Here is a 15,610-nt window from a genome sequence, read left to right on the forward strand (position 1 = left end):
ATGGATCCTAAACTCAAAAACAAAAATAAAACCTTTAAAGAGCGCATACTGAGTAATAGCTACGACATATCTCATTAAGATCACATTAGTCCCTAATTTGGATGTCATCAATACACCAAAACCCACATAGGGGGCAAATGCACTTTCAAAACCTCAGTCTGAAACATACTAAGTAAGCAACTCATCATCTGAGTACCAGTCCTCTACCACAACCTTGTTGCTATGGCTAGACTCACCTGCATTGCTCTGACCTGCGTGTCACCTATAGTAAGCGGCCTCCACTTCATCTGTGGCCTCTGCGGCCTAAGTGAAGAACGCATCATCATCCTCCTCTGTCTGCAAGCCCACCTCTGCTAGAGCGATGAGCTCGCTCAGTCTGCCAGTGTCGTCCTCAGCCTCCTTCGTCTATAAGCCCGCCTCTGCCAGAGCGATGAACTCGCTCAGTCTGCCAGTGTCATCCTTAGCCTCCTCCACCTCTACTGGAGCGATGAGCTCACTCAGTCTGGCAGTGTCGTCCTCATTCTCATCTCCCTCATCAGACAACACAATCGATGATTGAACGGTGCGACTAGCTCACGTTCTATGCTCATCTAACTTCTTTTCCTCATACCTTGCATGAGACACCTCTCCATCATGGTCTTTGCTGCATCCAATCCCTTCATATATAAAATGCAATCAGTGAGCAACATGATTATATTACATTTAAAATCAGGCAACGAAAAAAGGCTTTCAAGCACTCACTGGCATATAATGCAACAACATGCTCGTTCAAGACCTGCATCTGTACTCTTGTCTCCTCCCTTGCCTCCTTGCTTGCCCTCTCCTCCTCTAACACCCTCATTTGTCAAGCCCAACATCGACCGTGTTACGAATACCGTGCTGTCTAGCAAACTCACGCATCTTGTCTTTGTGATGTTTAACGAATAGGTTGACGTAGTCAGGTCCATATCCCCTCTTCTGTGCAATTACTTGCCTCCCCTTTAGTTCATCCAAGAACTTAGCTTGACCATAATAACATTCTCACCTACATTTCCTAGTGCTCTGTTCAAATGAAAAACTATATCATATATGTCTTAGCAAAAGAAATAAAATACGATTTTATGTTTACCACAAAAATAACCAACCTTATCATAGTCAACCATATGGCCGTAATAATGGCCTATTCCAAGCTCCGAATGGACTAGACCGTAGTTGGATTTAACAACACATTCGCACTTAACTGGAGGTGCTTTGTAAATTAACCTTTCTTTCTTCTTTTCCTTTGCCTTTGGTGGCTCCGGCCATTGATTCTTAGGACCATAGACCCACTCCTTGAAACGACACTTCGCAAATCCATACACCTAAAAGAGGAGACATTAGTACACGCACACATAGAGCTAAACATTTAAACAGATACACTTTTCACTTACTTTATGTTTGTTCGGACATACAAACTCTAACGTATTCTTAGGGTTTATCACAGCTCGATCTCCGCATTTATACCGAGGAGGTTCCTCGAGTCGTCTAACTGCGGCTAGGTGCTTCTTCTTAGCCGTCGTTGGTGGGGGGTTAGGGGGGTGGAACCCACCGCTTGAAGTGCTCACGTGGATGTCTCCCTCTAAACCAATTGTTGAAAAGGAGGTACCTAGGGTCAAACTTGTATGCACCGTCAATCCACTGAAAGAAAAAGCACCTCTCATAGTCCTACACAACAAGATTCCAACAAAAATATTATTAGCATACTTACACAAATAAAGAAAAGAAGATAGTGGAAACAATTTCTTACATTAAAACGACTGCATGTGTATAAGCAACGCGCCGCCGTGTCTAGATGTTTCAATTGAAACACGTGGGCCAGGAAACCACAGTCACAGTTAGGGATAGAGAGGTCAGAAGGGACGGGGGCATCTTTGCTAGACGCATCGGGGTATAATTCTCGAGGACGACCCCGTTTTCGCCAAAACTCCTCCCGATACATTTCTTGCATCTAATAAAACGGATGTAATTGAACAAACAAAAATCAAAACATCACAAATTAATGTCAATGAGAACCATAACTACAATACAACCAATTTTGTTCTCAGAACCGAAAGCAATTAATATTAAACCCTAAACCTAGGGTTTCTCATTTGATGCACAACAATGAACTCATAACATAACTACATGCGCTGTGGTTACCTAGGTTTGCTAGCTTTTCCATGCCTTGGCATCATCCTACGGTTGTATAATACAAATATTGAGAGATATAATGAAACCCTAAGTAATGACGATTCTTAGGTTGAAAAATACGACTAATATATACCGAATCGATGCGAAAAAACTAGGAGGAGAGCGAGGATACCTTGCTCTCGAAGATCTACGGATCAAATCAAAGTTTCCAAGGTCCAATATGCCGATTCGTGAGGTAGGACGAAGTGGGGTGAGAAAAAACCCGAGAGGGAGGAGAAAGAAGAGGAAGAAGGCTCGGACAGGAAGGTTGGTGCCGGGGTTAAAACACCACTTCGACGCCATAGATCATTGCGCCATGCTCGGCGCCAAGATCTACGGCGTCAAGCTCGGCGCCAGGATGTACGGCGCCAAACTTGGCGCCAGGGTTACTGGCACCGAGCTGCCTGCCAAGTCACCGCCACGTCTGCGTCGAGCCCAAGAGCTCGGCGTCAGCAACTCTGGCGCCGAGACATGTAAGCTCGGCGCTAGCAACAATAACGCCGAGCTAAGGGTCCAGATTTTAAAATCTTACCTCCAGGGACATATTTGTAAAAAAAATTTAAAAAAAAAACTAAAAAATAAAAAATTCAGCACACGGGCGCGCTAAGTCGGCGTGTCACACACGTGCCTAGCTCGATGAGGCATAAGGCTCACCAAATCCTTCATGGCATCCATGACTATCTCCAATAAGGAGACCTAAACCTAAAATGGGTAGTGAGAGACCTAAAATCAGTCTCCAACAGAGTATCTATACGAGAGACCTATTTTGGGTTGCCTGAGAGACATAACCCAAATATGGGTATCCTCTCTCCTGAAAACTCATTTGCAGAAATGATTCTCTTTTATGTCTTGTTGTTGGAGAAGATGCCAAATAAATATTGAACCTTTTGCCTATAACACTACCCAAAATATAAATAGATCTTGTATTTTAAATGGTGGTGTTGGAGATAGCCTTACTAGGGCTAATATGCCTTCATAGCCCATTACTAGTACATATACCCTATTACCGGTAACTATCGTGCATCTAGGTGCATCCACCTTGTCTGATGGCCTTTCTCTTGGCGCTTGGGGCGCCACCTCATCTCTCTCTCACACAAGTGACACATACCTTGTCCGCCACTACCACTGTTGTTTCTATTGCTACTGCTTTCTAGTTTCTCGGTCCTAGCCCCGCATGTGTTGGGAGAGTAGGGCTTCAGAACCGATGTCCGTCTACAACATTTGCACGGGTGTACGAGCGATCGAGTTTTTAGGAGGGCACTTCGCACGACTGCTCGCTCACTATTCCAGGTGGTATGACTATTTCCTGGTGGCTGGCACTAGCTGAACGTGAATGACTACACTGCTTCATCATCTGTACACCGTATTAGCTTTTGATCAACTACACGTCTACATCAAACAGGCTTGGTCATGGCTGACCCAAGTAATAGCACCACCGATGCCCATGGGCCATGGCACTGGATTCTAATGGTGACAGTGAATATATATATATATATATATATATATATATATATATATATATATAGAACTACTACCCTGTAGCTGGCTATAAAATAATTTATTCTGTAGCCATTTTGAGTTACGATAATTACTATGTTAATTTACGAGATTATAGTAACTCTTTACTAAGTGGTTTACTATAACGTTATGGTAAATATCCCCATGTGTTATAGTAACCCAACTATCGTAAATATATATTGACATTATCGTAAATTAGTATATAAAATTATCGTAAATGGAGGTGGCTACAGAATAACTTATTTTGTAGCTGGCTACTGAATATACTCTCCCTATATATATATACACACACACACGGTAGCTAGCTACAAAAATAATTTATTCTGTAGCCACTTTGAGTTACAATAATTACTATGTTAATTTACGAGATTATAGTAACTCCTTACTAAGTGGTTTACTATAACGTTATGGTAAATATCCCTATAAGTTATAGTAACCCAACTATCATAAATATGTATTGATATTATCGTAAATTAGTATATAAAATTATTGTAAATAGAGATGACTACAAAATAACTTATTTTATAGTTGGCTACTGAATAGACTCTCCATATATATATATATATATATATATATATATATATATATATATATATATATATATATATATATATATATATATATATATATATATATATATATATATATATATATATATATATATATATCACTACAGAATGCTTGATTGTCGTTCGGTGGTACAGCAGGCTCGTAACATACAGACGTTGGTTAAAGAACTCAAGAACTTTGGATGTTTGTTGCCAAGTAATCTAGGTAGCTCGTAGTCTCGTAGGCCCCGTTCGGCTTACCCTATATTTAGTTTATTCGACTTCTTTTTTAATTAGAATAGTATTTTTCTCTCGTAACATTTTAGCCAGAACAATATTTTTCAGTCAAGATTCAGTCAGCCGAACAGGACCATAGGTAGGTAGTACTAGTAGGTATCTCCAGTGGTCGGTTATATCTGATTGCCTCTTCTACGAGAGCTTGCGTTGCGGAGACACTCATCCCACTGATCCACGCACTAGTAGAGAACCTAGTTGTAGTTCTGGCTCTCAACCCTATTTAATCTCAGTTTTAGAAATCGAAACTATGCAATCGGGACTAAAGGTCTTGATTTGATTCGAACTCAAAGCCTCTTGCACATGTTACCATCTCACCTTCTATCACACATCTAACTTAGATAAGATACGTTTTCCTTTTAAATTCAGTCTGAATGCACCTTTAGCCCGGATTTGAGACACAAACTAGAACTAAAGGTACCTTTAATCCGAGTTCGTGTCTCAAACCGGAACTAAAGATTCTCGCACTGACATGCCTCTGACACACATCGGTAACCATTACAACCAGGACTAAATGGTATAATTAGTCTTAGTTTGTATTATAAACTGAGACTAAAGGTTCGGTCATACTTTTAGTTACGGTTGTAATTTTTAAATCGGGACTAAATACTATGAAAGATCGTTTCTGTGCTGCCCACATGGTCAGACTGCGAGGGCATGCAATACATGCATCTTGGTCAAACCGAACCATCTGTCATACGTACGGTGCTGTGTACGCCTGTACAACGTGATATATACATACAGACCTACACATGTGAGGTAAACGGCTACTGGCACGCGCTGACATACCTACTACCATTTTGGTCTCGCTAGACCTGGCCGTCCCATAATTTTAGCTGATGATGAAGCCGTCACACCAAGGTGAAACGTACAGCTAGATTCGGCCGGCCCATAATTTTAGCTGATGAAGCTGTCACACCAAGGTGAAACGTGCAAGCAACATACTGTCATACTCCCCGGCCATGGAAAAATATACTTGCAGTCTACTCCCTCTGTCCCATTTGAGTATCGCTACGATAATTGTGCTCAAACTTTCTTAAGTTCAATTATGCTTATAGAAAATATTAGCAACATATCAATCTCCAAATAAATTTATTATAAAAATAATTTTACTAATTTATCGAATGATACTCTTATGTATCATAAATATTAATATTTTGATGTATAATTTAGTTAAAGTTGAGTATATATGACTCCACAGTGAGAACGACCGTTAAAAAAACTAAGGGAGTACATCTATAGCTGGTGAGGAGGCAGCTAGCTAGCGAGGTAGGTCAAAACTCAAAAGTAAAATCAAACGGATAGGAAGTTACAATTCGCAGCACCAAAATATAATAACAATTTTAATATGACACTTTCAGGCTAGTAACATCTATGAGAAAGAGTCATATTAAGACATGGAGATGATTTTTAATGTGATACTTTCGGTTAGTAACATCTATGAGAAAGAGTCATATTAAGACATGGAGATGATTTTTAGAGTTGTGTACTACAAAAATAATTGTTTTTTAAAGGTGTATTACATAAATATTTTCATTGTGAATCTAGCGGCATCGATTTTCCTATAAGTGTTGAATGTGATATAAAATAAATCAATCACTAGAGTTGTCTTAAGTGAAACTTTTTAATGTTTAATCGAATTTATAGAAAAGAGCACAAATATCTATGACATTTGGTGTGAGCACATTACAAAAAAAAATATATATTCAGTGACTTAAGACACCCGTGTTCTTTTTCTTTAGATGCAGTCAAACTTTTTTTTAAAGATCACTTAAGATAAATCCATTAATTGATTTATTGAAGGATGGAAATACTGATGATAAAAACTAAAGAAGGTTTGACCAACAAGAAACAACACTATAAATTTTGGGATTAGAGAAGATCAACCAACTGTTGAGAAAAAAAAGTTGTTTTAAATCATATATATTTTCGTGCTTAATTTCACTACGGCCTTGTTTAGTTGGCGAATTTTTTTGGAAAATGGTACTGTAGCACTTTCGTTGTTATTTGGCAATTAGTGTCCAATCATAGTCTAATTAGGCTTAAAAGATTCGTCTCGTGAATTTCGTCTAAACTGTGTAATTAGTTTTATTTTTTATTTATATTTAATACTTCATGCATGCGTCAAAGATTCGATGTGACGAGAAATCTTGAAAAATTTTGCAAAATTTTGGAAACTAAACAGGCACTACGTCAAATAACATTTGTAGGGGCGGCTCTAGAGGCTTTGTAGGGGCGATTTGCTCAACCGCCCCTACCCAAACGCCTCTACAAATTATGCATTTGTAGGGGCGATAATTTGTAGAGGCGGCTGGTGTTATCAGCCGTCGAACCGCCCCTACAAATCAATTTGTAGAGACGGCGGGTGTTATCAGCCGCCCCTACAAATCGATTTGTAGGGGCGGTTGTATATTGAGCCGCCCCTACAAATCAATTTTCAGAAATCACAAAAAAAGAGGCAAAAAATAGCAATTTTTTTTAATCCGAGGAGGTCTCCATCGGCAGCCACACACCCACTCTATGGTTGCAGCGTTTTTGCACGATTTTTATTTGCGTTGGTCGGGATTCGAACCCGCAACCTCTCCCAGGCAAGCTCCTCTACCATTGCACATCATGATCACTTGTGTCTACAATCCATTTTGATTCCCCACATATTATACAAAATTAAGTATAAATTGATTGTTTAAGGCCCTAAACTAATTCAAATGAAAAAGTTGTGGACTACACAGTTTTATAACTTTTCGAGATCTACAACTTTCATTTTGATAGTTTCTCCATTCAAGGCCACTTATAAAATTTGAATTTTAAATTTGAGAAATCCAAACATAGTTTTCCATGACAAGATAATTTCAAATGAGAAAGTTATCAACTACAAAGTTTCATAACTTTACTTTAATTTTTACTATTTGTTGTCCATCCGAGGTCGTTTAAAAAATTAAAATTTTAATTTTTTAGAAATTCAAACGTAGTTTTTCTTGACAAGATGATTTCAAATCAAAAAGTTATCAACTACAAAGTTTCATAACTTTTCGAGATCTACAACTTCATTGTGGTTGTTTCTCTATCCAAGGTCGTTTACAAAATTTAAATTTTAGTACTTAATTTTTAATACTCGGTGTTTATTTGTAGGGGTTGTTCAATATTGAACCGCTCCTACAAATCTAATTTGTAGGGACGACTAGATATAAAGTCGCCCCTACAAATCGGGTTATTTGTAGGGGCGGCTGATAACACTAGCCGCCTATACATATCTATTTGTAAGAACGGCTTATTTGGTAAGCATTTATAGAGACAGCTTAATATATATAGAACCGCTGCTACGAAGAAAGGAGACGTGCCACGAATCGTTTTTTTATAGTGTTTGTCTCATCCGGCGGCATGATGTACAACAACCCTATTGCCCATTTTGACCACACGATGAGGATGGAAGCGAAGATCAACAAGTACTGGTGCAAAAAGTGAACAGTGATGCATACACCAGACAGACACGAGGGGCCCCATGATGTGTTACATCACAGCTATACCGGTGGCCCACATGTACACATCGTTGTGCCGTGTGCCATTCCCATTTATGCCGTGCAATAGATACCATGCTACCGAAAGCCCCTTTCTTCTGACCTCAAATGATCAAGCAAGGCAAGCGCACACACTACTGGAAACTCGCTTTTTTCTGTGTGTACGAAAACACATAGAAAAATACAAATACCGTCAGAAAAATATTTTTCTGACGGTGTACCCTTAGAAAAATACCCACAGAAATATGATGACAGAAAAATTCAATTGTTCTGTGCGTTCGCCGTCAGAAACAATTTTTCTGTGGGTGTTACACGCACAGAAAAATTCCGTTAGCCCAGATTAAATTTAAATATTGTGTGCGTTAATCCTCACAGAAAAAAGGAACGGCCCGACAGAAAAATCATTTTTCTGTGGGTGTAACACCCACAGAAAAATTCAGTTAGCCCAGATTAAATTTGAATATTGTGTGCGTTCATCCTCACAGAAAAAAGGAACTGCCCGACAGAAAAATTATTTTTCTGTCGATGTTGTCCCGATAGAGCCGTAGAGGTACACTCACAGGAAAATTTTATTTTTCTGTCGGTCTCGTTTAACGCACAGAAAAATATCAGACCACCGACAGAAAAACCCTTAATCATGCAACAAATTGGATACAATAATTATATACAAAGAGAACAGTAGCAACAACATATTTAATATGAACTGTCCATACTGTAATTTCATCACAACATAATAGATAGCATACATATAAAGATCCAAATGTTCAGCACATTCATTAATGGCATCCGGGCTACATATAGATGATGTCCAAATGGTCCGGCATCGATACATTCAAAAGCATTACCATCTCATCTCAACAGTTCAAGTCTCAGTCAAGATGAGTAAAGTACCAGCATGCATCATTGAGTCATATTATAGCTAAAACTAAAGCTAACAGATTAGAGCCACTACTAGTTAATGTGCAAAAGCACAACTCTACAAAAGAAGAAACCACCATCACATCCATGTCTTGCAACTAAACACAACCATCACATTATCGATACATGATCGCCATTGTTGTCGGAACCTTGATTGTTGTCAACGTTTGCAGCATGAAGATCCCCATTGGTGTGGCCAACATCATTAGCATTGTTGGCAGATTCCGAGGCAGCATGAGAAGACCCAGTTGCCTGAATGTGAACAAAGTTACAGTAAGTGGAATGCAGAAAAGTGAAGGATCCACAGCGCTTTCATCTTGAAATGCACAGCAAGGCTATTAGGATTTGTATGATAATATACCCATGTGAGCCTACAACAGTGTGCTTCCCAGAACTGAATTTTGCATAGTACTAAATTGATCTATCAAAGTACATTACCATCCCACTAGAGAAGTCAATCATGCATACAAATGTCAGCCCGATGCCCCCATAGCAAAAACATCATATGACATCACTGATATGAGAATAAGCCAGAGCAACATGTCGATAATGCTTGCGATGCCTTGAAGGTTAATTACCACTTTAATACATCTCCCAAAAAAATATAATGCTCATGTGCATGTTCCAAATCAAGTAGCCAAACATCTCCTCCTTATCTAGAGGTACAAGGCAGTACCAACTGAATAATGCCAGGAACCATCTAAATTACCAGTACCCAAAAGATAGAAGCAACAGCCAAAAAGAGAAACAGGAGAATCAAGGTCTGAAATATTACAAACCAACATAAGGCCACTTCCTCACTGCAATAGCCATGCAAATTCACTGCAGTAGCTATACAACAATCAACATGAGGCCACTTCCTCACTGCTGCACTGTGTGTTGACATTCTGAATAGTTGCAACAGGTCCAGCACTAGTTGCAACAGGTTCCAACCAGATCTTGAACCAGTTAGAACTCAGTTTGCACTAGTTACAAATCCAGTTTGACCAGACCTAGCAGCAACAAGTTTCAATCAGACCCAGTTTGAACTGGTCAGATCTAGTTCTAACTGGACCCAACAAGATACGATACTGTACATTAACCCGCCCTTCATACATATCAGTTTAGCGAAAGAAAATATACATCTTTAAAGCTGTATAGCACAAACCAGTTTCAGGACAGGACAAGCCCAAGAGCAAAAAGAAACCCCAAAAGAACAGAATAGGCTCATTGAGCGCTGCCTTATGACCCACCTCGCTTTGCTTAGCAGCATATATCACTTGGTACTTTGGCAACAGCTTAATTGAGCACAGCATATATACAGTTCCTATTCCATGCTTAAAATCCACACACCAATGGAGCTAGCAGCAAGAACTCAAAGAAGAAAGTGCCATGTACTCTATAATGCACCATCTGTTGAATCGAACAATGGGGCTAATGTACTCTATAATGCATGTACTCTATAATGCACCATCTGTAATATCACCATTAAAAGATGTAAGACGTATTAATCTTATACTGTTCTTAGTTAAATCCATACAGTAGAATAGCTGTATGTAGAAATTTATCTTACTACTAGTAGATCATAAAACGAGCACTATGAGTCTGACAATTGCATGTTACTATCAATTGCATGTTACTATGACGGGGCCTATATATGATAGCTGCACAGCATTGGTCATCTATATTGGAAAAGTATTTTGAAAATTGATACAGGTAAAGTTTACCATAGTTTATTTTTTTATTTAATTTCTTAAAATAATAAATTTCTCCCTGCGTGACTTCATGCAGATATATCCAGCCAGGTTATTTGATGCTGGATGCTTCATTGGATTTGCAACCAGCCAGTTACTGAATAATTAAAAATAATGTTAACATGGACAACATGGATGAAGAAACATTCCACGAAATTGTTTGTGATGAGCTGGAACACTCGATCATGCACCAACTCATCTGCACTAGCAACCATCCTATAGAAAGCTTTGGCATATGCTGATGGTTCAGCATCTAGTATAGGTGGATGGTGCCCAGCAAGCTCAACCAACATTTGATCCATCTGATCAACTTCATCAGTGCCCTCTCTATTTCCCACACCATCATATCCATCATGTGAAATCAGCCCCTCACCATGCTCAGTCCAAGTTTCATAGTCTTCCTTAAAACCATGCCTACACAAATGCATCTCTATAGTGTATCTTATATGCCTAAAGTAGTTCCGACATTGTGCACAAGGACACTTAATAGTATCATTTTCAGCTACACCAGAAATTGAAAATGCACTATTCAAGAATTCATTGGTTCCATCAATCCATTCATTTGAGGGAGCTTTGCCACGTTGCCAACCATTATACATCCATGTTCGGCTTGACATATTAACTAGTTCTGTTTCAAATATTAATATATTAGATATCACAACAAAGGAAGCTCAATTATTTTTGGTGCAAGGACAGACATTCCAAACTCAGACAAGTGGGCACACAAATAAAATGTAGAATAACAACATCGTCATACAACAAATAAAACTAGTGAAGAAAGAAGTGTACCTTGAGTCTCACAGGTACTCAACAACTCTTCACTGTCTACCTCCAACAGGAACCTCCAGTCCTTGTTTAGCCCAAAATCTTTACTGCAGTACATCAGGGACGAGATTAGAATTTCTAGTAAAAAAAATTCATGCTATTAGTGAGGCCAGCCACCAACACATGCCCATACTGACAGCTATCGTTAAACTCAAGGCATTTTTTGAAAAAAAAAATCTCACACTGCATCTTTCACTGTCAAGGAAGAAGAGAAGGCAAGTGATTGACATATTTTCCTTCTTCTCTGCCATAATATAACATGCCAAGTTCACGAAAAGCCAGGCCAGGTCAATTGTGGGCAGTAGGCCACAGCAACAACCTGATTCCTATGGAATCACAAATCATGGCTAGAGCATTATACATAGTTTGACCCAGCCTGCCTCAGGCTACCTGTTTCCTTCTTTGTTGCTGTTTTTTGTTCTGTTTTTGTTGTACAGTTGGTTCTTTTTGCTTTAATAAAATCCTAACAGTGGGGCCTTCCCCTGCTGTTTTTTCGGGTAAAAAAAAACAAATCACGGCTACGAGCTAGGATATGGATGTTACTCAGGTCACCTCACCCAATGCTTCAAGCTAGACTTTTTTAGTGAGAATCAATCACAAGAACCAGATAAAGTTTCTAGATTGGCATAGACAATTCAGCCCATTTGGTTATAAGTCCCCAAGGCTTTGGTAGTGAAACAATTCATTAAACAAGAGTAGACTGAAAACCACTCAATGAAGTAGCTCGCTTCAGTATTAATTTTTCAAGGAAAAAATAACTCTCAAAAAACTGGTCAGATACATCTAGACAAACCTGTATAGCTTCAAGATTCTGTTTCCCTTGAGTGTAAAGTAACTTCAACCGTGATGCATGAATCCTGTAAACAGGGTCGACAGCAGTTGGATTCAGCATCATGGCTTTGTTGTAGTATGAAAATGCCTTAGAAAAGGAATGCCCCAGTTTCTCACACAGTTCCCCAAGGTAAAAGAGAGCAAGTTAAACATGTTATTGTGAAAGCACGACTTACCAGCAACTCGTCATAATTCAGCATTTTTAGATCCGTTCAATAATAGTTGTTGATCTGTGTCTTAACTATATGATTTATCTTCAAATTCATGCTTATCGCCTTGTAAACTTCTAAGAAAATACAGACCACATCTCTAAACAATTTTCTCTCTCATTTTTCAATAAGTATTCAGTTATCAACTTATGATAAATTAGAATTCCATCTGTTCCTACATTTTATATGAATACATTTAAGAATTCATATGCGTGTAGCTAATATGCTACGTTTTGATATACATACACATATTATTCTGCCAACTATGTCTAGCCTATAAATTGAAAATTAAGTACTTGGTTTTATCCCATTGCCACATTCAGTTCTGACATCAAGCAACTTCATTTTTATATTTTATTTTCTTCCAGCAATGTACTTTGTCTTTGCTTTAATAACTATTTCTTTGTAAAACAGCGTTTTGCTGTGGTTATTATGCAGATAAGAGAACCAAAAACTACAGCATTGATATTTGCGTCAGCGAAAATGGTAAGTTTAACTTCTCTATCAGTGGTGTTGTGCATGTTCTTTTTAAGTAATTCCTCTGTCCCTAAAAGAAAGCGATTTTTACAAAATTTTAGATACTCATATTCCAGGACATCTATTAAGCATAGATAGTCATAATTGAACGGATTGAGTAAAGCAATTTTTATAATATATTACTTTACTAGTAAACTAAATCAGGAATAATACATCATCTTTTACACTAGAGTAGAGGATTAAAGTACATCACCTTACACTTGGGGTTAGATCAGATCCGTTCCTGTGCGCCGTCGGCGGATCTGGCGCAGGGAGGTCGCATGCAGGTGCGTCGCCGGCAAATCTGGCACTAGCCTCGACCGGCAGCGGGCCTGGGGAAGCGCACTGGAGGGGCCGTGCTGGAAGGGGCGATGTCCTTCGGCGGGCTAGGGTGGCGGCCGGCGGCGCACAGGAGGGGCCGCGCCGAGAGGGAAAGCCGCGGAGAGGTGAACCTGGGGCGGCGCCACGGGAGGGGCCGCGCCGAGAGGGCCGGCCGCGAAGAGGCAGATCTAGGGCGGCGCGCCGGAGAGACGAGGGGCGTCGCGCCGGGACGTGCGCTGGACGGGAGGGAGACCAGGGGCTACGGCCGACGGTGGGCTGGTGGCTACGGCCGTCGGTGGGCTGGTGCCAGATCTAGGCGACAACGGACTTTAGGGCAGCGAGCGGCGGCCGTGGAGCTGGGGTGCCTAGCGGCGGGCGGCGAGCAGCGAATGTGCAGATGGGGGTGGTCTTGTGCGGCGAGCGGCGGACTTGGAGTCTCTGCGGAGTTCGGCCTCGGCGGCGCGGCGCGTTTGGGATAGCGTCGGTGGCGGCCGCGGGAGGATTTAGTTTTAGGGTGTTTTTGTTTTCGTTTTTTTTTTCACTCTCTTTTCTATTCTATACCGCGCCACTGTTCCTGTGTCTTTTTTCTGTGAGTTAAAAAAAAACCCACAGAATAATTGATATTTCTCTGTGGGTGTTCACTGTTTTTCTGTGTGTATTGTCACGCACAGAAAAAAAAACTCAATTATTCTGTCGGTTTTTCTATATTTCTGTGGGGATTTTTTGAAACCGACAGAAAAATTACAATTTTTCTGTGTGTTTTGAGAAACACGCACAGAAAAAATCAACACGCACAGAAGTATTCGAGTTTCCAGTAGTGACACATGCTAGTAGAGAAACACAATAAAAATAAAGGCACACACTACAGATCTGCTGTCCTCTTCAAGACGAACACGCACATAAACGCATGTACAATAAAGACAAGCACCGGCAGAACCATATAATTTTGTTTGAACGAATATAACCTTATAATTTCACAGTGTAGAGTGCAAGGTACAAATTAAACATATGGATCGAGACGGCCCAATCAGCATTTTTCGACACAGGAAGAAAAGTGCACATACAAACACATGAATCTAGCGTCGATAAGCTGCATTATTTCTAGAATACGTTTATTTGGTTATATCTGCCATTTCTAGCAGTAGCACGCGAACTCATGGTAGGAGCAATGGAGGGAGATAGAAGCAAATCGAAGTAGAGACTGGCCCATACGGAGTACGGAGTACACTGCATCTGCTGCATGACTCCATTCCGTGCATGTTTGTACGTGTGTGGGTGCGAGAGAGCATAGAGATCGCCGCACCGAGAGCGAGAGGTGAGATATGCTCTGACTCTGAGCCTGAGCAAGCAAGTTATCGCACGCATTGAAGGGATAGAGGCCATATATCAGCACAGTAGGGGGCTTGCTTGTCAGGCAGGGCTCTGGGGCCTCCCCTCTTTTCTCTCCTGGCACACTCAAGAAGGACCCGTCCTGGATGATCAGTGTAGTGCACTGTTGTTAGAAATGACATGGGAAAGAGAAGTTTGCACCGCCAACCGCAGCACCGCACGGCCGATGCCTTTGCTGCCGGGCCAGACGGGGCCGCGCGCGCTCAATTATGCCCGGCCGCCGGCACCACTCCTACCGATCTATAGCCGCTCTCAAATGATTGCATAATCATGCAGCAACATGCATTAATCGCTACGTCATTAGTAGCCTAGTCAGCAAAACGAGTTTTATTTCGCGTTGCAACGACCTCTCCAGGCTCCACACCTCGTCGTATGTACAGTATATGCAGCAGTAAATAAAGCGGAAGATCTGGAGCTGTGAAGAAATGAGCCAGTCGCGGAGTTGCTAAACCATGTAGAGGAACTGAGAATTTATGTGCTCAAGCTCAAGATAGGTTAGCTTACCGGCCGATTTGATGTACTTCTTCGGCGGTTGACACTGCCGAGATCTAAATGACGTAATGCCGCATGGTTAGAGGGATTGAAGCCTGGTCCGAAATCTCCGGTCGACGACAACTCCGGCAAGGCCAAGAAGATATCAATCGATCTCGACCAGAGACCCCGAGCCAGACAACAATCCCCCTAATCTAATCCGAGCATGAAGCACGTACATGAAATAATCTGGCTTGCTCCCTATCTGCAGCTCTAGCTACCTGACGTGTGTATGTAAATATGTATCTACTACAAGCTAGCTACTAGAATCATGA

At 40.6% G+C, this 15,610-nt stretch overlaps 1 long non-coding RNA gene across 1 annotated transcript; it reads right to left on the reverse strand.

Annotated features, from left to right (window-relative positions):
- Positions 1-8,902: 8,902 nt before the first annotated feature.
- On the reverse strand, positions 8,903-13,909 carry LOC136474969 (uncharacterized). The gene is made up of 4 exons (XR_010763061.1): positions 13,309-13,909; positions 12,332-12,395; positions 11,503-11,585; positions 8,903-9,232 (listed from the first exon to the last, which is right to left on the reverse strand). It is a non-coding gene; the product is annotated as an uncharacterized lncRNA (long non-coding RNA).
- Positions 13,910-15,610: the final 1,701 nt, after the last annotated feature.

Source organism: Miscanthus floridulus, chromosome 8 (assembly GCF_019320115.1).
Source record: "Miscanthus floridulus cultivar M001 chromosome 8, ASM1932011v1, whole genome shotgun sequence".
In the NCBI taxonomy this organism is placed as follows: Eukaryota; Viridiplantae; Streptophyta; class Magnoliopsida; order Poales; family Poaceae; genus Miscanthus; species Miscanthus floridulus.